This window comes from Cyrtonyx montezumae, unplaced genomic scaffold, assembly GCF_038088225.1.
Source record: "Cyrtonyx montezumae isolate F1298 unplaced genomic scaffold, pur_monq_1.0 scaffold_4, whole genome shotgun sequence".
NCBI lineage: Eukaryota > Metazoa > Chordata > Aves > Galliformes > Odontophoridae > Cyrtonyx > Cyrtonyx montezumae.
In genome coordinates this window covers 30,403,110-30,425,581 of record NW_027072045.1, presented here as the reverse complement: position 1 = coordinate 30,425,581, position 22,472 = coordinate 30,403,110, and the positions used below count along the sequence as shown (strand labels likewise).

Here is a 22,472-nt window from a genome sequence, read left to right as displayed (position 1 = left end):
TTTTGAACTCAACCTTCTTTCATTATTTCTAACAAGAATAAAACCTTTGATTCTTCTAGGGGCTTGGCACCATCTTAAAGAGGCAGCCATTGTCTGGTGCTCTTTGCATAGGAATATTTTTTGCCTTCCCTCCATTATCTCCTTGCAGCTTAATTTTACTTATCCACAACTCACTTGCTTCAGTTATTTAATCAAATGCTACACCTGAATGTTTCTTCCCATCTCAGAAGGAAGCCACTGCTCCGCAGCACAGAAACTGAAAAGAAACATTTCATGAAAATGAATTCAGCAGATGTTAGTAGTAGTAAGTTAGCTCTGTGTGATTTTACTCCCAACTAAATATAAACATATGGAGGTATTTAAAATATTCCATCATCCACTCCATTTAAAGATTGAAAACTTTAAGAGCACAAAAAGTTTGTTCTGAAGATCGTGTGGCCTCATCACACATTTTCTTAAGACTTCTGAAATCAGAGAGTGTCTGTACTTTGCTTTTCATAAATATATGCACAGTCTCTTACACTTCAGCAATTATTTCACATTTCATGCAGAAGGCATTAGAAACATGACACCTGGGCTCACGCATTTAGCTTGAAGCTTCAAAATGACAACGTGTTTTGTGTGTGTGTGGCCAAAAAAAAATCATTTGCAAACTTAGTTGTGCATGTATTTATATGCAAAGAAATGAATTTACCAGATATAGAAGGCAAAGGCAATCCCCCAAATGCTACATGTTGTGCATTATTGACTAATATCAAAACTGATTCCAATTCACTAATCTGTTTTCAGAAATCCAACTACCCTTATGAAATAAAATGAGCAAGTTTATTCAATTCCCTGGTTTTGTGTATAATGCCATCCAGTTAGGAACCCAAGCTCTTTAATAAGGGATAATTTGAGACTAACATCTACAGCCATGCACGATGCTGTTAAGGCAGGGAATAAGCACTGAAATGAAACTCCACAGCTGACCCTACTTCTAAGATACCTTCAACTCACCATTAAAGTTCATTCTCAGTGAAGAATTTTCATTCTACAAAATAGCCGAAAGTGAATTTTATATCAGTTCAATTTGACATAAACACTACTAATGCTTAAAGCCATTTGACAGTGACTATTTAGAAAAAAAGAAGTTCTATTTATGCCAGAGATATTACTGAGGCTCCCTATGGAGGAACACAATCATTTACTGGATGACTACTTTATTATGTAATTACTCAAAACATATTATATTCATACCATCTTAGAAAATACGTGGAATATGCAAAAATGCTATTGTCTTCATAGCTCCCTGACCAGTAGTTTTAAGAAGACAGTGGCAGAGAACAGTTTGACATGCTTCTGGCTGAAAACTATAGTTGGCAACGGTGCCAAACTAAAGCAGTGGATCCAATGGCATGGGCAAGGATGGCGAAGCCTATACTCATGAATCATACAATGGCTTAGGTTGGAGGGGACCTTAAAGATCATCTAGTTTCCAACAAACAGAAAACAGGGTTTTGCTATGTACCACTAAATCAGCAAGATTATTTAGGTTGAGAAAGGCAGATTCTGAATTACCTAAACATAACTGCAAAGAAAAAAAAAATGTTGCAGCATCAGCAAAAATATTGGCAAGGCAATTCAAATGGCATAATAACATGAACTACCAGGCTACTGTTCACAGGCCCTGCAGCAAATACCTGGTTTAGAGTATGCGTTTGGTGGAAAAGCAAAGATCTCTCCTAGTCAGAACTTCAGCGTATTGCTCACTGCTGCACCATGATAACACACGTTCTCTTATGTACGAGAAAGAGTCCCAGAAGATTTCCAGTGTTAACTTCATTTAACAATACAGATGGAATAAAGCTTACTCCACAAAACACAAGCCTCCTGTGTTCATACATATTTCCTCAACAGCAACAGTATAACTTTTGCTGCCTAATTATAAGGTAAAATGTGATTTATATCTATTTTTATCTGCATGGTTCTAAAGAGCTAGTGCGCAAATGTATGTTTCTTGTACTTGCATACTGAATCAATATTTTACATTTTCTATTTTTACTTTAAAAAGACAGCTCATAGGAGTAATTAGTAACTGCACAGATTGGCAGAAACCCAGCCTCTGGAGAGTGCTTTGTTTATGGCCATTTTTCCAAACTGAAATCCAACTGCCTTTAATTTGCTACCAGAAATGGTGGGATGAAACTGACTTCTTGCTGAACATCGTAAATGAAAAAGTAATGGCAACCAAAACAGTGACAAAGCTGAGAGACAGCTGTCCACAATTTTTTACCTGAAATGTTACCCTTTGATAAGTAGGTTGTTTAAAATTCCCCAAATAATAAACATAAAAGTTTATTGTTTAATTATGGAAAAAAAGTACAAGAATGAAGAATACCTACCCTATGCCTCTGCTACGCTTCTTGATGTAACTTAAATTACAGTATGAATAATAATTTAAGCACTGCTATAATCTCAAATGCCGTGGGAACCACAAACATGCTGTGTTAATCAAGTGATCCACCTACCTCAGGATTCTGCCTCCCAGGATGACAGACAAGGAGTGCTTGTGAGCCCAGCCACTATCTATGCTTTATTTCCCTTCTACTCCTCAGTATCCAGAGATAAGAATACACGCTTCCTTTGGAATCTGTTTATGAACCTGTTTTGTCCATAACCACGTTTAACTGGTGGCCTGCCTCCACAACCTCCCTCTGACAGCACGTTGGCCAAGCAAGGCAATTTCCACCAGTGCAGAGCCACTGTTTCTTCTACAAACGGGCCTTGCAAGATTCCATAATAGTGCAGTTAAGGCTATTTTTGGAAAGACTTGTAAAAATCAATTCCACTACCTTCAACGCTGCTTTAGAGCACTGGCATACAGCAACCAAACACACCTCTTGCCCCTGGGATGTTTCTAAGAAATTCCCATCACATGGAGTGCAGCAAGAAGAAAACAGGAATTACTATGGAGGCACTTAGCCAATACTCTAGGCTAGAAGAAAAACTGTTCAAGTAAGCAAAGTGTTGTTGGTTTTATTTTTCCCCCAAGGATTCTGAGCACAGAAGGAGCACAGCCACGCATCCCTTTCACATGGTTGTGACTCTGCTGGTTGGAAAGTTTATCAACACCAGACCAGACAGCAACTCATTACTCATTACCCATTAGAATTTAGGTATCACTTCATCTTCACTTGCCTTAATTGAACCTTTTTTTATGGTTACCATTATTTTAATTTGTTCCAAGCATCATTATCCCAAAACTCTAGTTAAAACTTGGCAAAGGAAAGACAAGGAAGAGCCACATAGAAAAATTTATTTCTTAGCAACCAGCTGGGCTACTTCTGTGACGATTACCTGTTCCTTGCAGAAGGAATGATCCAAAGCTACTATTTACATGTATAAACTAACTTAACTCAGTTTGATTCTAATGGTTTGTGGAATAATCATCTGAACTATCTAGGTGGCAGATCTGAATGGCAGTAACTTCTTCCAGAGACAGCAATAAGCTGCTGAGAATGCATGCTTTTCACAGCCTAATCTTTATCTCTCTGAAGACAACCTGAGCTGTCTGAACGATGAGTACATTTCAAGAGAGGTAACAAAAGAGTTATGATGGGCCACACACGATTTTAGACTGAGTTTCTAGGGCACAAAGGGAGACAGGTGTCCATCTCCCTTGGTGCATTCAATTGCAGTAAAGTAGCCCTGCCTTTTTCAAAAATCAGCATTAAGGATCTGCTCTGGAAAACATACATCTTTGATCTCAGCGTTTTCCACTGTTCTGGACACCTACTGACACTGATCACAAAAGCCAAACACTCAGTATTATGCTCATCTATCAATTGCTTTGATTCATAAAAAAAAAACCAAGTATAATGTTTCTTCCACTTACACTACCAACCAGCTGAGCCATCCATATCCATTATTCCCTTTCCCTTCACTTACTCTCTCAGTATTGTTGATGGTGCAAGTGGTGCACAAGGGATACAGTCTAAGACAGAAAAGGGACACTACAGAGATAGGTGTAATTTAAGGAAAAAAAACAACAAAAAAACAATTTATAAATACTTGGAGATATAAAGAAACACTGATTATATGAATCGCCCTTGACATTTTGCCAGATAACTGAAATCCTGAAAAATATCCCCTAATGACCTGAATATAATACCATGGTGTTCCAGTGTCACTTAAATACTGCATTACACTTCCACTGGCAGCATGGTCTGCAGAGTTACTATGTAATGTACAGGATTACACTGCCACTAAAATACTACTTACTGCTGCTGAAATTTCAAATTAATTCTGGGACCTAAATCATTATTTAACTCTGTCTTTGCAGAGATACATTCCCCTAGTTGTTCTAATAACAGCAATTTCAGAAGTAAAAGGCTGGTATTGTCTTCTCAAGGTTGCTTAAATGGAGAAGTGGGCCTCTAAACTGCCAAGTAAATTAATACATTGGTGCATGGCCAACTGTGATCAAGAAAATAATTTGAAAAAAATGGGCTCACTTAGAGTGACTCACAGCAATGTGCTGAACAGCAATTGTATTATTTCACAATTAAGGCAGAAACAAGTCCAGGTTTTTTTTAGATGTACATACATATGCACTCACATGTTTCCCTCTACCACTACACTGCTCCACAGGCAGAGGATAGTATTTAAGGGGTCAAATTCTTGCTAAAGTAAACACCACAGCTGTTGGTAACTGATGAAACCAATCTATGCCAGCCAAGGATGTGGCTTTCAAGCCACAGTGAGCATTGGTTTCCCAAACCTAAATAAACGAATGTTGCCTTTTTACAGCTCTGCCCTTTTTTGCTTCCTTTTTTTTTTCCCCCCTATACAATTCCCGTTAGTAGTGAGTGTTTCATACATTTTGATAGCTGTAGCACTTCAATGCTAGGAGGAACAGACCCTTGACATCTCATTATAACCAGTGTACAAATCCTCTTGCTAACATAGGAAGTAGTCAAAAGGTAGACAAAAACAAAGGGTGGACTAAACGCAAAGGCAGATCTCTCCTCTCTCAAACTTGGCCCATTTCTAGCCTTGTGGTTAGACTAGTTTGTCTCTCCCAGCTAGAGCATCAGGCTGTTTGCTCCTTCTGCAGCCAAATGCCTTAAGCCTGGGAAGTGTTCCCAAGAAATATTGTAATAGAAGTGGCAAATGAGAAACAAGATGGGGCCAAACATAGGGGCTGAGAACAACTTGTGGTTTTAAGTCTACATTAGGAATAATTAATCCTTTACCTTATTAAAACTGTTACTTACTTCCTCATTCATTAATATGGCCCTTGTTTACACATGCACCCAGGCCAAAGATCTTCTCCACCCTCCAAATATAATTTCCTGCTATTGACAGACACTTTCAAGTGCTGGATCTGTGTATGCCTACATGGCATATTGCAGGCAGAGGCGAGCTTCCTTGGCCACCATCCAAGCCAGCTGTAAATGAGCCAGCTCCAAACTGGAAGCTGTGTAAGCACAATTAGCACAGTGGTAAGCCTGATCTAACACATCCTGCCAAGAGACCAAGCTTATTAGCTCAGTCTCAACACAATGCTAAAGATGGATGTGGGCTTCTGGTTTGGCTCCATACAGTGTGTGGCCAGCTGAAGATGAGCAGACTGAGCTTACAGCTGCTGACAAGGTGTGGTGTAGGTACACACTCTCTTCAGGTACACTTTTGCTCTGCAAGGCCCATTTGTTTCCCTCTACAAGCTCCAAAAATCTCAGAACGCAAACCAACAGGATAAATGTTTCTGAGGTCTACAAGGGCTGAGAGCAGATGGAGGAAGTGTGGATCACCAGGTGGGAATGTCAGAGGCAGCAGGAGAAGAATAGTACCATTTAAGTGTTAGATGGACAGGAGACGGGCACCAGAAATGTCAAGGGCAAGGAAGAGCACAACTACAAACTGATAATGGGAATTGAGAGCATTTCACCTCCAGCTCATCACCTTGTATCAGGTCCAGGGCAATAACTGCAAACAAAAAATAAAAACAAACAAATAAAACACATTACCAATATGCTAAATGGACCCTATGCATGGGCAGGCATTTCAAAAAAAAAAAAAGAATAATCCTCTCCATTTGGAGGATGACTGAGAGTCCAAAGGAGGAACATGTATGGAGAAAAAAGCACCTGTTATCTACCAGGACCAGAGCAAATCAAGTGTGCCTGATACCACATTTTATACTAAAGAAACAGTGATAAACTAGTGGTGGCAACTGGCACTAATTTATAAGAAAAAGTTATGAATTCAGAACAAAATGAGAAAAAAATCAAAGGACAGCAATGAAAATATCAGAAAAATGAAAAAAATCAAAACATTAAACAGAATCCCAGCTGACAGGAGTTACTTGGTGAGCCAAGTAACCCAGCAAGATAGAACATAAACGAGAAAAAATTCCGTTAGAGAAATGCCACATTCAAAGGCAACAAAAGGAAATACCTTCTTATTCAACACGCAATTATATTGATTAACTCTCTGCCGCCAGACTGCTGCTGTGGCAAACACTCAGTATCTATGAAAGGTGTTGTTCATGTCCGTTTCCTTCCTCTCACTTTATTTGCAAAGCAGTATTTTCAGTTTTCACTTGCTTAAGCTCTTCACTGTATGGGATAGATAACACAAGTGAGAAGTGACCCCACGTGGAGCTGCAGGCAGGCTCGCCTGCTTATTTACGTTCTAAAGCTGAATTAGGTTCACTGTCACGTGTGGTACTTTAATCTACATGGATGTTTTCCAAAATGGTTTCTAGCTCAAAATCTTGTCTTTTGAAAAGCCTATGTTTGATCTTTAGCACAAATGATACTCTCAGCTGAGTACAGCAGTTAAAATACAATGACCCAATAACCAGGATAGTCTACACACCTGTAAGTATTTCACATGGTATTCTCACATGCCAACACAGACTTCAGTCATACCTCTCTCCACAATTAAAGAGAATCACTGACAGTGCTTGCAAGTATTCTTTTCCTTCCTTTTCTCCATCCTTTCATAAACTTCTAAAAACATTAACAAATCAAGCAGGATTAATTATACCAGGTTAAGAGATGGACTTAGCTAGAGACAAAAGAAAAACTGAGAGCTAAAATTACAGCCACATTGTTCTTTTGTCTTGAGGAGGAAATATATTTCTCTCTTCCCACTTGAAGGCCTCAAAAAGAAAGCTATACTATCAGAAAAATCAAGGCTTAATGAAAAGTGAGAAAAAACAGTTGTACCTTTTATTTTCTAGCTTCAGTAAGATTAGAAGAATGAATTTAAATACTTTTCAATATCAAACATATTTTAAAACCCCCAAGAGTACTACTATTGTATATCAATTTACCTTATTTAAAATTTCTCAGTCATTTATACATATTAAAAAAAAAAAAACAATCTCCAACTGTAACAGACTCAGTTCTGAAATAAGTCATAACTTCTGCATACATGTATACATGTAATATATAGTTTATGCATATGTTTGTTTTATATAAGTCAAATTAACCCATCAGACCCCTTCCTGCTTTCACAGAAAATATGCCAATTTTTGGCTGCAAAAGCAACAGATCTAGAACACCCTGGAAAAAAATATTTCCAGGAGCTGGAAGAACACACTGAGGAGATAAACAAGATTAAAAGAGCAGGCGGAGAAGCAATATCATTGCCAGTTAGCTATAAATGTTTTTGTATTGAACAAAAATAAATATTTGAGCTGCTTACTATTTCTTTTGGAAATATTTCTTTACACAGGAATGCAAGCTAGCATCCCTTCTAAGGTCGTAAGAATCTTGTCTATATCATCATAAAATAGTTTTAGTACAGGATACAGCAATTGCCAGTACAGTCACATGATAAATAGAATATACAAATACTGATTTTATTCAGTCTTCTTTCAAAGCAGTGTAATCCATTAAAAATAATAATAAAAGGAAATCAGAAGCCCTCTGTCTAGAGAAGTACCTTAGACTAAATGGGTCACCTATACAGACTATGCGTACATTGGTTTTAGTTTAAATAGAAGAAAAGCAGATAAACTGCGACATGTTTGCAGAAGGTTCTGTTATTACAGATTATATATATATATATATATATATATAAAATATATTATATATATAATATAATATTATATATATATATAATATATATATATAATATATAATATAATATAATATATAAAATATATATATATAAAATATAATATATAAAATATAATATAATATAATATATTAATATAATATAATATATATATAAAATATAATATATAAAATATAATATAATATAATATATTATATCTGTCAATATAAATTCATCCAGACAAATTATTCTTCATTAAAAGTATCATTTATTTTGGTTGCTTTTCACTATGCTGATGTGACAACTTTCCCAAACACTGTCATAGGCAATTAAGAATTTGGTGCTTTTGAGCATAAGTTTCAATCCTGATTCCCTTTGACCTGCCTAAACAAAGTCTCCTTGTAAGGACTTCAGAAATCCTAGATGCAAGAGTCAAAGCCAAATGGCAATGAACAAAGTATTAAAATGAATATATCATCACTGCATAATTAACTACAAAAATTTTTTACACTTCTTATAAAGGCATAGAACTTACAAACCAGTGTAATGCACTAAGGAACAAGATAAAACATCAGAGATCTCCAAAAAAAGTGATGCTTTTGTACAGTTTCTGTTACGTTATGAGGGGGACTTGTGCCTCATTTTCACTTGAGCTTTGCTAAGGTAGTACAGTGTTCCACTGGCAAGCACAGCACTAAGGACAACAGAGGGAAAAAAGCAGGAAGGTACCAGCACTTTGCCCTGTTACTCTGAATGAGATTTTTGTGGTATTTCTCCCTGTTTTTGCTTGTTCACTTGGAAAAAGCATATACAAACAGAAAGTGAGTAACTTAAAACACAGTTTGCCACTGGATGGTGGCTTTCTTTTAACGAAGACAAATACAAGTCCTCTAAAATGTATAAGTGATGTCAACTGATGAAACAGTGCCTTTTACCTCATCAAGATTGATCCCAGGCCTTCAGAGTGCTTAGTTCCGTGCCACTCCCTCTCGCCCATTAGAGCAGCAGATACAGCCTCCATGACTACATCCGTGCAGAGGATTCGGCCAATAACCATGGTATGGTTCTTGTATCACAGCATCCAAACTTTTTCTTTCTACCAGTATCCGCTAAAGGAGAAGGTGCACTCCCTGCCCCGCTACAGACATGACAGAGGGCAGAGCACTGAGAAAGCACAGTGGACCTGAAGGGTTCAGCTGCTGCCTTCAGATAGCAAGGCCTCAACCTGGCCTTTAGGATGAGAAGCAGAAGGAAAACACGCAGAAGTTAACTCAAAATCAGCAGCCCAGAGAACGACTGCTGCATCCCATGTGCCGACTCCTACAGCACAGAGCACTTCCAATGTTACTGACCAGTCCTGCCACCTTTTAGAAGGGAAAATGAAAAGTGTCCATCTTTCCATACATCTATTGGTCAACAAAACTGTTCCCAGGGTGGAGAAATTTCTCAGCCTCACACCACCAGCCTTATTGCCTAGTGCATCCTTCCTTATTGTTACTTCTTCCTACCCAAACCCCTTTCCAGCTACTCAATTCACTTTCTGTTTTGTTTTCTGCCGTTGTCAACATTTGTGTGTTGCTTCCCCACAGATATGCAGAGATAGCAGCAGGAGACAGACAGTATGGCACCAGTGGCAAGCAGCCACGGCACATTTTACCCAAATAGAACACAAATCTTATTTTAGTAAGAAAAATGATGCTACAGTTCCACACCATGATAATATCATTAAATAATCAGTCACACTAAAGACTGGCTTCAAAACGCTTGGTAGGGAAGAGGAAGAAGGGGCAAGGAAGGCCTGTCACCATGCAGAACCCAGGCTCTTCCTCCATTCCTGATCTATGTAGGCTGCTCCTTGCTAGACAAATTCAGGGGTTGAATTCAGAAAAAAAATCTTACTGATTCCTAGTTTAAGGGAATTCTCTGTGATAATCTGTGTGCAATCTGATGCAATTACTAACCCAACTCAGCAACAAACCCACACTGACATGAAGTGTCCACCACTAATGCAACATAGGGGCTCATGCAACACCCAGCCACGCTGCTGTGACCATTTTTCTCAGTGGCACAGCTGGAAGAAGCAGCTTCTGCCTCTGGCCACTTCTTATCAACTCCATCACACTGCCCTCTCCCTACTCCTCCCTTACTATGGCTCCGTGCAAGGAAGTCAGCTGGTTAAGCTAAAAATGCTCCTTTCAGCCCCCCTTCCTCACCACTTTTGCAGGATTGTATTTAAAACCGATCTGTTCTCTGATCTTGTTCAAGAAGCAGCTCAGTTCGTCTGGAAGGGAAAAGGCAAGAAAAGGAGGAGGAAGATCCATCTTTCAAGCTCAGGGGTGCAGGAGACACCACAGGGACTACTTCAGCCCACTTTTCCTCTGAGATTTGACATACTCATAATATTATAGGCTATTACAGAGCTTCTCACAATCCATTCCATCTTGAGCTCTGTTTGCAAAGTCTCAAAAGGAGCCTGTGCTATTCCCACAATTAGAAAGAACAGGTTTGCATAATCTTAACCCTCACATCCCAGGAACCAGAACTAATTCACTGCTTTTCTAATTTGACTTGGAGATTCTACAGTGCAGCAGTGGGACTTAGGAAATGGCTCTTCACTGTAACCTCATTTGAGTGATCATCTTTTGTTTGCATTACTACAGTTTGCAAGCTGACAGCTATCAAGTCAGATTACAGAATGCCACTCACAGTGACACATGCCAAAAGTAAACCATTAAGACCATCTAAATAGCAGAGTTAGGCTTAATATTTTAGTTGCCAGAAATCACACTAAGAAAGAAATAAATGCAGCAATTAGTTAAAAAAATAATAAAAATAAAACAAGGGCACCAGGTATTTTAACGTACTCCAGTATGTATGTGTTATTATTAAATAGGAACCCAATAAAAGGAATTATCGAAATTAATTGAAATGATCAGTAAAAATTTCTGAAATCCTAAAAATCTGACATCTAAACTAAAATGCATTTAGGCTGATAAAAAAAAAGAATAAAAAGGGGGGAAAAAGAACTAGAAAGTAAACATCTTCCTAAAAACCCTGTTCTTTCTGTGTGTTTATGAAGCCTCCGGAAATACCACGGCAAACATTCCAGCTCTACAGCAGTGAGGCCATGTGATCCCAAAGCACAGCAAAGAACTTCTACCCAGAGTTTCTTCATGGAACAGAACAGTGAGTTTTATTTTTACTTTTTAAACCCTCAAATACAGGGACATCTTCAGAAAATTTTCAAGCACTTTTAAAACAAAGTGTGTTTTTCTTTTTCTTTTAATGATTTGCTACATTTCTATGGTTGCATGTGATATTTTTATAGTAAAGGATCAAAGACAAACTTATATTCACTAGGTATAAAATGCGGTATGCTTTTTAAAGAACCACTAAAAACATTTGCTATGTCACCTAAATCTCCTCAAAATCAGTGCCACTGCATTTCTCAGTACAGCCAAGATATTTTCCTAGTGAAACATACAGCACAGTTAAAAACTCTCCACCTTCTAATCTTCCAGTACGATTTAAGTTAGAGCTATTAATGAAAGGATTTATGCGTATAAGCTGTACTGAACATTATCAAAAAATACTTAAAATGTAAGCTTAAATAACAACCTTCCATTTTTACAATCATTTAAGTAATTAGAAGTACACATTTAAGATGTAGGAATATGGATGAATCATAATGTAATAGTTGGGAATCAGCTGGAATTTGTGTTTTGTCTTAAAACAAAATAGAACAAAGCAGTGCTCCAGAAAAAGGAAAACAATTCTGCAGTACAAAAGCACAGCAAATGGCAGGCGCACACCACTAACTTGCTTTAGTAGCCATGTCAGAAACGCTCCTAATTATCAGAGTAAAAGAGAGATGGCATTTCTGCTGGAAGCAAGTTTTACACTTCATTCTTCCTCTCCCCTCTCTTTCAGCCTATAAATATTAGTCTTACACGTTTTTTTCTCCCATGCAGCTCTTGAAAAGGTTGAGTTTTTCAAGGCTGAGAGCAGACAGAAATGTTCATCAAGAAATGCCTTTGGGTCAACTGTCTGTAGCTCATCAAAGTGCAGTGCTGAAAATATGGATGAAGGGGAGGAGGATTATAAGAGCATGGTACAGCAGATTAAAAAAAAAAAATCTATGCTCTGATGATCATTAGCTTTATCCTTTTGGAAATGGATTCAGTTATCATCCAGGCACTCTTGGTGGTGGTAGTCACAAGGGTACTGACTCCTCCCACCCATTTCAGCTGCTTTCAAAACAACCACAAATATGTGAAAGTTACTTTAATGGTATTTGCCAACACCAGGAAATGCTACAGGGACGTGATTAAGACTAAATGTGGAGATGAGCCACGTGACAGTGTAAGGAAAGGCAGGTAGTCCCCAAAACAATTAAGATGTGGAGCAAGTATTTGAGAAGCTCTGAACCATACTGGAAATAAGGCAAAGATAAGACTACAGGCTTTAAAAATACTTAAAATATCTAAAAAACAAACCCAACACAAAAACACAGAGCATCCAGTATCTGCATGCAACAGCTGGACGTGAGATATTGAAGACATTATTGCAACTACTGTTCATTTCTACTCAGGGATTTCTCCTTTGTTTATTACAAATGCACGCTTATTGGCAGCAAGTAGAACACATTATTGCTGTGTTTTATAGCTTGAATGGTTCATGCAAAGAGTAATTTGTTTGTATTCTGTATCACGATCAATAGCTGTACCAGGGATAGCCTGAGGAAAGTTTATGCTTAAGGGCTTTTGCTTGCAGTGTTTTGCTGTTGCAATCAATTGACCAAATAGGACTGCTTCTTAAAGAAACAAACTCTGATAGTGACCAGATCAGCCATTAAAGCATACAACATGATGCATCATATGGAAAAAGGCCAAAGACCCACAGTACTTATTAACCATCTGCTGGTCCGTAAAGCCTTCCTACCTGAATATTCCCCACCGGCCTTTCTTCCTCTCGGTAGCTGGGGACCTTTTCCTCAATGCCCTCACATAACAAGATCCATTCTCCTGCAATAAAAGCACAGACACATCATACTTCCATTCTCCTGAATGACATGGTAACATGTGAAAAAGCTCACTGAGCAGATGATCTGAGACAAATGGAGAACATTTGGGAGGCCCAGAAACAACCCTGGAGCACCAGATCTGAGTCTTGGCCCAGAGTTCCAGCCACCCCAAACAGCAGATTCCCTCCAGCATTTCAAGTCTTACAGGCTTCACTGTCTTTAAAAATGAGAGGAGGAAAAGGTAGTAAAAATCTACCACACCGAATGCTCATTTGTTTCACCCAAAGGTCATGCTGAAGTCTCTTCATTCTCTTTATACAGGAACTCACTGACTGCTATGAGCTAAGTGCCATTAAAAAAAATAAACACCCCCCAAACTGTGCTTAAATGGATATGCCAAAATACCACAAAAACACCATCCTGTCTGTAGAAAAACAAAGCGAGTTTATGGATTACATTGGCACAGCACTACGACTTCTAGGAAATGCTTTTTAATTATAAAGAAATACTGTAAAGGGAGACAGCAGAATGTTTACGGGCACTGCGTATTTTGTTACGTGCTGTTTCAGCACTCAGACAAGGTGTCTTTACAGACGTACGCTACTAGGCTCTAAAACTCTGCACATATTGAAGAAAAGAACAGAAAGAGAACATTTTGCTTCTCTTTTGACAAAATTCCCAGCAACTTCCATGCAACAGAATTTTTCATCCAAGTGGAAGAAGCAAGTCTGATGGAAGAAAATAACGTGCATCTTGTGCTCACTCTAGAACCCCAAAATGACCAGCTGTAGATAGAAGTAGCCACCTTGTTATCATCTGTGATGCAAAAGCCACACCTGACCTCCACAGGAGTAGAAAAACTGAAAGTCTTTCCAGATATTTGTTACATGCCCTTAGTATTTGTTACGCATTCTTATTTAATCTGCTCACTGATAGCATATGAAGAATAAGAATGTCTGAATAACGCAGTTGAAACAATCATTCTATCCCTGGTATATACATTGCCACCAAGAGACAACCTGCTACTGCTGGGAACTTTGCTGCCCTTCTTGTCCCACAACAAACAGCGTTTTTAGGAAAGTTACACACTGACAGACACCCTGAGTGGATGATTGGCTTTTAAGGCCTCATTAAACTGTGAATATTTTCCTCTGGAACACATTTAATCTTATCTAGAATTCTCCCTAGCACTTCTACATGATTACACAAGTTGGGGGAAACATGCTAAGGGATTCAGATTTAGTATGTGGTAACATTACTTTCTCAGCTAATACAAACTAGGTTCTTAATTAAATCAGAATTAATTATCTCAGTTCACTCCCTCCAAAGGATAAACTTCTGGTTCTGCCTATCCCTGCAACCAGGTTCCATCCCTGGCTCTGCTGGTGCTACAGGACAAGAATCAGACATAAGGCAACTTTCAGCTCTGCCTCTCACTTCTCCCTCCTGGGCACTCACTTCCAAGTCTGCATTTGTGCAGCTGCATGGCTAGCTAAATGAGTAGCTCATTTCCTCTAGCATTTGTCTCATAAACAGCTCTGCCAACACAAGACAGGGAATGGGCACGAGGGCAGGAGTGATCAGCCGTGATGGCAGAGGGTAAAACAGAGGCTGCTTAAACCAGATCAAGCCACACTGCCATGAAATAGGGAGCCAACTCTTTGCTCCACTCCTTTGTGTTTTAGCTCGTCCATCTGTAAAACTGGCACCAAAACTCCTACTGTTTTATAAAGCATCTCTGAAAAGGGCAATCCCATTAACATTTCAGAGAATTCGCATTACAGACCACCCACTCCTTTTGCAAATCAGGTCCAAAATTCATCCAAGGACACTGGCACAGTCCTCACCAGCATCTGCTCCATGCTTTTGCCCCACAGCCTGCTCAGGGGCTGAGCCAGCCCCAGCCCACCCCCCCCCCCCCCCCACACACACACACTAGGGACTTGCTCAGAACCAGATTCAGACTCTACAACAAAACAGTTTCCTTAAAGCCTGATAAGCTTTCTCACCCTATTTCTGGGAAAATCCCCAAACCAGTGACACTGGCACAGTTTTGGGGCAGGCAACTATAAGAATGAATGGTTGGTGGAATAACAGTCCACTGACAGCAGTTTAAAACTAGCATCACAACCTTTCCTGGCCCAAAGCCACAGCCTCGCTGCATGGTGCTCCCCTTTCTGACTGAAGCCCAGTCTGTGTCCCGTGACACAGCCACAGGAGCACACACAGGGAAGAGCCAAACACTCGGCACAAGCATCCCTCAGTGCCGGGTGGCAAAGCTGTTGGGTGCAGGTTCTGGAAGAGGGAAGCCCAGAGCTCTGGGGACAGCCAATAATTCCTGCGTGTATAGATCCAGCAGAGGGAGCACAAAAACAGAATGATTTTTTTCTTGGCCAAATGTTTTGGCTATGAAATACTGAGAATGTTTGAAATCCCAGGCAATTTATATTAGATTATTTCTATAGTAATGCATGTGTGGTGCATTACAAATGCATAATAGACAAAACCCTTGCTTTGAGTAGATTACAGTGTAAAAATCAATACAGTGAAAGAGACAAGCAGCACAGGCAGCATGGGCTGCTGAGGCCAGGAGTAGGAGCAAGCAAGAGGCAGCACAGCAGGGCTGCTAGCTCTGCCGAGTTGATTGCGCCTCTTGCAGGAACAGTTTTTTATACAAATAGCTATCCAAAGTCTCATACTTGCATGAAAATCACAGCTTTCAGAGCTCTTTTTGTTTTTGTTTTGTCATTATTGTTCACTTTTTGTTTTAAACGTTGCTATTTCCAGGCTTCCAAAGTGAAACGACTAAAGCTGTAGAGCTGATAACATGTGCCCCAGAGACACTAAGAGGGGACACCACAAACATCTCTCCAGAACCCATGTGCCCTCCTCAGCCCTGTCCCCAGAGAAAACCAGAGGACCCCAGGGATACACTTTCTGCCTCAGCACTCAGCCTGCCTTAGGCTCAGCTATCAACAAGGGACCACAATTCTAAGGGTGACCAAGATCAAAACCTTCAGTTTTGCAGGTGTACTTTTTTTTTTGTTGTTGTTCCTTTTGTTTTTTGGTTGTTTTTTTTTTTCTATTTTCATAAGTTATTTCCAAGTTCTAGTATTATTCTTGTTCAACTGCAGCATGTTCAACTCAGAATTCCTGCAAAACAGCAATGAACTTTACAGTGCAACTCCAGCTTTCACTCACCCCAGGCTGCAACTAGGTCAGAAGTGAACAGCACAGCGTGCTGCATTTTCTACAACAGCAAAAGTACTTGTGCTGCATGAGAAATATTACATGCTGACCTGATCAGTTAGCACAGCCCCCAGTCAGCTCCGAAGTCTTTATAAACTTGGGTGTTGTTGTTTGTTTTGGTGTTTTGTTTTTGGTTTTTTTCTGTAAATTCTGAAGTAACTAAAATTCAACACCGTGTGTATGACTGATGCTCTTCTGCCCAAAAGTCTGTTAACTTTGTATCACAGAGAAGCATAAAGCTTTGCTCGCTTCAACAGCACTAAGTAGGCGTTCCCTTGCAGAAAAAGAGGGCAAGAAAGAAGCTAGGCTCAGAGCATTGCAGAAATGTAAACACAAAGCACTTTGCCCTGCCAAGGTTGGTGTGCTCTTCTCCAGGGCAGGGATGGGGTGAGGAAGGAGAACACAGACAAGACAAAAAGGCCCCGTGGGGAGGGAATGTAAGAATGTTAAAGGAACTGCAGCTTCAGACTGACAACTGACAACTTTGTCTACACCTAAACCTGACTCCCTTAGGAAACCAAATGTGGACATCCTGGAGGGCAGGCCTTGGTGACCAAGCTTGCTGTGGCCTAGCTCGAGCTGTTACACACATCACCCTGCTCCTGCAGGCAGGCCTCCCAGGAGATTTTTCCAACTCACCCTACTAGGTAGAGCGCTATTGGAATAGAGTAGAATAGCAGTGAAAGCTTCAGTTTTTGCTTGTGGGTTTTTTTCCCCCCTGTATTTCTCACAAGAGTAAAAGCAAAAGGTTCATTCACTCAGTCGCCACTTCCTTGATTTTTTTTTTCAGTTTTTCTTGCTTCTTTACTAGTTTGTCGTTTAAATATATCTTCTATTTCTGTTAAATGATTCATTCTAAACAGAAATTAAAGCAATGTTGAAGTTGTACTTGGTGTTACTTGAAAAATAAAAGATTACTTGATCGCTTCTCTTTTCAGATGTAGACAGCCACAAGCTTTTATTACCTCACTTTGAGGCACTGGGAGTTTTGGAGCCGTATCACTCTCCACACACAAGACCTAATGGCAGCAGTAAACAATGTCACGACCTCCAGTTTATAACAGCAGAAGAAAAACTCCTTTGCCTCACCCAGCTTACTCCACTACCATCCCACTTCTGCAAGAACAGTTTTCTCAAGATGGTTCTCTTTCCCGTGCTGCAAGTGAGCTCAGGACAGTCCCAGCACACCTGAGGCCACTGGCTCAGCACCACTGTCAGGTCCCCGTGTCCCCTGCTGCCAAAGAACAGAGAGGAAGACGTGCTGTGCCTGCTCAACTGGGCTGCTCCTATTGCAAGGTATGGCAAATCCAGCAAAAGAGCCCAGCACAATCCTAGCTTTACAAGAACCCATCTCAACAGTGGTACTGAACCAGCATGCAGCAGGCAGTGGCACACCGGGCTGCCTGTACTGGTAAGGGAGGGCTGAGCTTCCAGCTCACAGGCTGAAGATAATGAGCACTATTAACCTTGGCTTATGCTGAGCCATTGTTCTAGAGATTGGACATCTCCTATAAAATCCCATTACTGGAGACCATTTGCCATCTATTTCCATGGTTTATTTTGTTCTACTTAAGAAAAAAAAAAATCCCCTTCCCCTTTCCTTATACCCTATTGTACTCACACAGCCTCAAACAATAACCCACTCGAGCATGGCCATGGAAGCAGTTTGAAGGAACAAAGGCTGCTCCTGGCACCACCAGTGCTGCTGGCTCTCTTCGTACAGCTGCCTGCATATTTCTCTGCAGCTTCACACAGCACCAGGTGCTGCCTGTTCCCTGTATGTGTGGTGTGCACTGGATACAAACTAAACTGCCTAGGAAATCATCCTTGAAACATGGACTGCTGGTGCAGGTGAGTCACAAGCGAGTTCTGCAGCTTATCCTGCTGAAGAAGGGCTGCAAGAAGGCTTGCCTGGGAAAGCAGCTACGTGTGAGCTACCCAGCAGGAGGAGGCAGGGCAGCAGCACAGCTCAGGTACTGCAAAAGACATTATTGCCACATCCAGTAGCCGGCACCCACCCAAGTGGTGTGCTATCAACTTAATGCTCAAACAAGACTAACAGAGCAGTGAGACAGGATTAGACACGCTTGTTTTTAACCATTCACTTATCTCTGGTGGAATACTATCAGCGCAAACTTGGCATCCAAATGCTGCCCCTCAGAGTGGGCAGAGTGTGCTTTTAATTTTATGAGTAGCAGTTAGGTCATATGGGGTTATTTATTTTTTAATTTAAACTGGTAAAACATATTTAATCTGTTTTGAGAAAAGAACAAATTGATTTAGCAAGCAGTTCAAGTCTTTCCCTGGAGACAGTCAACCACACTCAGCAATCTGGATATAGGTTGAGACTTGACTAAAGTTGTTTTAATTGTAGGTCATATGAAATGTCAAGATATAAACCACCAAGGAATACTAAAAATTAAGCCATCATCGAGACTAACAAATGTCTTAGAATTGCAGTAGAGTATTTCTTTAAATCTTTATGGCATTACTACTTAAGCATGAAAGCAGAGCAAACTGGTTATGGCTGCATGTAATGCATGCACATTATTTCTGCTGATGGAAAAAACAAAGAAACAACAAACCTATAAGGGAAAATACTGTTGTGAAAGAAACTTAAAATGCTACACTCAGGGGAAGTATTATTTCATTTTCCTTATGAACAAAGTATTGTTCCAAATTGATCAGAAGTAATTTGTCCCTAACACAAGGGGAAAGAAACAGGATTGCATATGCATTACTACACCTAGGAAGAAAAGAAGCACAAAAATGAGAAGAGTGGATACCAAAAGAGAAAAAAAAAACAATACAAAAACATACAACCCACTAACATAAAATCACAAAAGTAAAAGCCTTTTAGAACATTGTGCCCAGTTTCTACAAGGAAAAACTCTTCAAAATTTCCTTCTTAGCTAAAAAAGCACTTTTACAACTTTTTTTTTTTTTTTTTTGTTCATGTGGGAGCCCCCTCCTTCTGCCGGTTAGTTTTAAGCTGAATCCTTCATTTACTAAAACCCTTTTGTAGAACATACCTGAAATGCCAAAAATTTTCTTTAGTTCACTTTCCCAAATAACAATGACAAAGGAGAGTTCTGACCTCACTCACAGAAAGCAAAACCCCCACATCCTTGTTTCACTTCTTGAAAGAGATGAAGTTAAAAATCAGGAGCACTCATCTTCATAACCAAAGAACAGCGTCTAAGAGCTCTTATACGAGTATTTAAGGAACATATCCATAACACATCTCTTCTCCCACATTCTTCTGCTTGAGATACAGTGTAAAGGTTAGCTATGTGACATCAGTGGCAGGTATTTATATATTATATATGTTATTTTATTAATGCCACCCCATCCTTTTGAGCATCTAACACTAATGGGAGTGGAGACAAAAAGGGCATTTCTCCAATTCTGGCTAAATAAGAACAGATCTTATCAGCAAACAGGTTATTTGAACAGAAGTCATTCCAAGTGATAACACTACAGACTACTATGAAAACAAGTGTATGCCTATTGAAGGAGAAAACTAAAAAGGAATTTTAACATTCTACTTTACTGCTAGTCGTATCATTAATACAATTCTGTACAACAAACACTAATTTCACTTCTTTTAGCCACTGTTCCTGGCAGGTGAAAAAAACACATCTCTCTTCAACAAACGCAAGCTCAAATCTATCCATTATCAAGTCCTTTTTGTTGGCATCCTCAGCACCAGCTCAATGAGCAATACCCTAACCACCTGCTTCTGTGACATTAAATACTGTGCACACACGCACATCCCCAGGTGAAGCACCATGGCACAGGGGGTAACACCAGCTGTCCATACACAAAGGGCTCTGCTGTTCCACAGAAGGGAACGGAGGAAAGCTGCGGCACTGTGACCTGAAGATCATACTGGCAAGCCTGCACTGACGGAGCCAAGCCTTTTATGCAACCTAAAGTCACTGAAATAGAAGCACCAAAAGGAATAATGACGGAGACGGGGTCAAGAGCAAGAGCCACATGTCGGGATTCCATAGCCTGGTGAAGTTTAAGCTAGGTGCTGGTCCCCAGCCTCCTGACCGTTTGCTATGGCAGCTGGGCCGCGGCAGGCTCCTCACTCACCCCTTGTTATGCAAGTGCTCCCGAACTGGTAGCCCTGGATCTGAGTTTCCTGCTGCCTGGGGAGGGCTCTGGGGCTGTGTCCAGGGCCCGCTCTGTGCCAGGCTCCAGGCCCACACCAGGCTGCCAGCGTGGAGGCCCCTGGCCGGCAGCAGTGCGGGGAGACAGCCAGGAGCAGAACGCCTTGCACAATTTGTGCTCTGTGAGGACATCTGAGCTGGAAAGACAGTCATTGCACAACAAGCTGAAGTTTGCCTCAGGATCTGCCAAGTCCTACTGCAGGCTGTTCTTAAACTCTTCCACTGATGGCATTTGTAAAACTCAGATTAATTTTCCTTGACACTCCAAAAGGCAGAGAGACCCTAAACAAATACCCAGCCCTTCCTCAGCGACCTCACTGCTTACAGCCCTACAAACATACACTTTCTTTTTTCCTGTCCTCAAAAGGCCTCTCTCTCCAGCATGCTAGAAGCCTTTAACTCATACTAAAGCCAGTAGCGCCTTCCTCACTATGAACAGGCACAAAGATGGCATGGCATTTACCACAACAGAAGGGCCCTGACAAAACTTGACTTCAGCCCTGATATGTGGCTCCCAAAATTCCCACCTGGACCCTTCTAAGGGCACTAAGGGGAGTTCTGACCACACCTGAGCTTTACCTAGGCACCAGTGTATAGCCCAGCAAAGAGCATCTTTGCTAAGAAAGCAGCTGGAGAGGTTCCAGAGGAGAGGTCCCAGAGGAGAGGTCCTGGGGTAGGAGGGATGAGCGGAGGAGAGCAGCTGCCAGCGGAGCCAGTGACTCACAGTAACTCACACTTTCTGAGAGATCCTGCCTCGGTGCCAGCCCACACAACGTTGCATAAAACAAACACAATGAAGGTCAGCAAGGGGAGAAGTTGGTAAAAGGAAAGAAAAAGAATAAAAACCCAAGCATTTAATATTTACCTTAGTACAAAATGTTTCATTAATTACATACAGAAGCAATTTGCAGCTATTTTCCTTAAATTCTCAGTCAAACCCACAGATTTGAAGCACTTTGAACTGTGCTGCACCAGTAATTGTGGATGAATATTTTAGATCAGTCTCAAATCGCTGTACTGCATATAACAAATGAACTAATAAGCTGATCACATGTGCACTACTAATGTATGTTCTTTCTTTCCCAGAAAGATGGAGAACAGTCTAATGGAGAGCAGTCTGAAGTTGAATTGGCTACTGGGAATCTTCAGGAAGTTTAAAAAAAAAACAAAAAACAACCACCTTTACTTCTGCTGCTTTATGAAAAATATTACTCAACAGCTTGCGTGTCTTCAAAAAGAAACAAGATGATGCAGAAAAGCCTGAACAAGTGTGCTAAAACATGAAAGAAGATTTGGACATTTAATGTGACAACATTTAAACAACATTCCTTGTGCAGGGTGCCAAGGAATACTGCACTATGTGAAGTTATCACAGGACTACCAGAACAAAGCATAATTGCCACCTATATATCAGTGCTGATATCTGATGTGCATTCCAGTTTACAGAAGCATCTGTTGAGTCATCAGATCAAAACAGTTAATTGCACATTGGGGATACTTTCAGGGATTAAAAATTCCCTTATTTCAGGCAAATTTTAAGCATCCCCATAGATTAAACTCCTTTTTCATATATAAAACTCATACCCAATTTCCAGTAAAATTTATGTATGAAATATTAGGAATAGCTTCCCTAAAGGATTATCTGTATTCTTCTGCCTCAAATGCACTCAGTAAAGTGGAACAGAAAACAAAGACATAACCTGAATCACGTGTAATGCTGAAATATGAACTAAGACACAGCCTCCACTGGCCGGACAAAAGGAAGTCGAACCTTCAATCATTCAATCAAGAGCTTAAAAAAAAGTAACAGCTGAAAACTGTTAGATGTCGTCTGCCATGTTAATACCTCAAACGCTTTTATTACCATTTATTCCAAAAGAAACACAATATAAGATGTATCTTTGACCATCACAGAAGTGTGTTTGACAAGCCAGGAGGAGAACCCAGAAAATTAAGCACGGATTGATTTA

The 22,472-nt window shown here is 40.2% G+C and overlaps 1 protein-coding gene across 4 annotated transcripts in view; it reads right to left on the bottom strand.

Annotated features, from left to right (window-relative positions):
- ZMIZ1 (zinc finger MIZ-type containing 1) overlaps positions 1-22,472 on the bottom strand; it is a 325,535-nt gene that overhangs the window by 207,444 nt on the left and 95,619 nt on the right. For all 4 annotated transcript variants that reach the window (XM_065746678.1, XM_065746680.1, XM_065746679.1 and 1 more), the window contains exon 3: positions 12,994-13,076. The gene's annotated coding sequence lies outside the window, so the exon portion shown is untranslated. The remainder of the gene's footprint in view (positions 1-12,993; positions 13,077-22,472) is intronic.